This window comes from Anolis sagrei, chromosome X (genome assembly GCF_037176765.1).
Source record: "Anolis sagrei isolate rAnoSag1 chromosome X, rAnoSag1.mat, whole genome shotgun sequence".
Taxonomy (NCBI): domain Eukaryota; kingdom Metazoa; phylum Chordata; class Lepidosauria; order Squamata; family Dactyloidae; genus Anolis; species Anolis sagrei.
Genome location: NC_090034.1, coordinates 97,594,932 through 97,595,640, shown reverse-complemented (window position 1 = coordinate 97,595,640; position 709 = coordinate 97,594,932).

The window sequence follows — 709 nt, the reverse complement described above, 5'->3', positions numbered from 1 at the left end:
GCATTTGTTCATTTGCTTTTGTTTTGTTTTTGTGTTTTGCTTCAGGTTTATCATAAGGCTACTTTGCTCTAAGGACTACTGTTGATCCCTCAAACAGAGCTGGACATCTAGATCAACAAAGCAGACCCCTCATTTTAATAAATAATAATAATAATAATAATAATAATAATAATACTTTATTTGTACCTCTCTACCATCTCTCCAAGGGACTCGGTGCGGCTTACATGAGGCCGAGCCCACAATACAACAATAAAAACAATAGCAACAGTAATACAAAACAATAAATAAACTGTCGAAGGCTTTCATGGCTGGAATCACTCAGTTCTTGTGGGTTTTTTTCGGGCTATATGGCCATGTTCTAGAGGCATTTCTCCTGAAGTCTCGCCTGCATCTATGGCAAGCATCCTCAGAGGTGAAGTCTGCTGGAACTGGGGAAAAGGGGGGTTTATATATCTGTGGAATGACCAGGGTGAGACAAAGGGCTTTTGTAAGTTGGGCTAGGTGTGAATTTTTTCCCAGTTTCAGCAGACCTCACCTCTGAGGATGCTTGCCATAGATGCAGGCGAAACGTCAGGAGAAATGCCTCTAGAACATGGCCATATAGCCCGAAAAAACCCACAAGAACTGAATAAATAAACTCATAAGCAGAAAATAAGCAATAAACATTAACAATAACACGACGACGTTTAAAACCTATGGCTCGACCAAA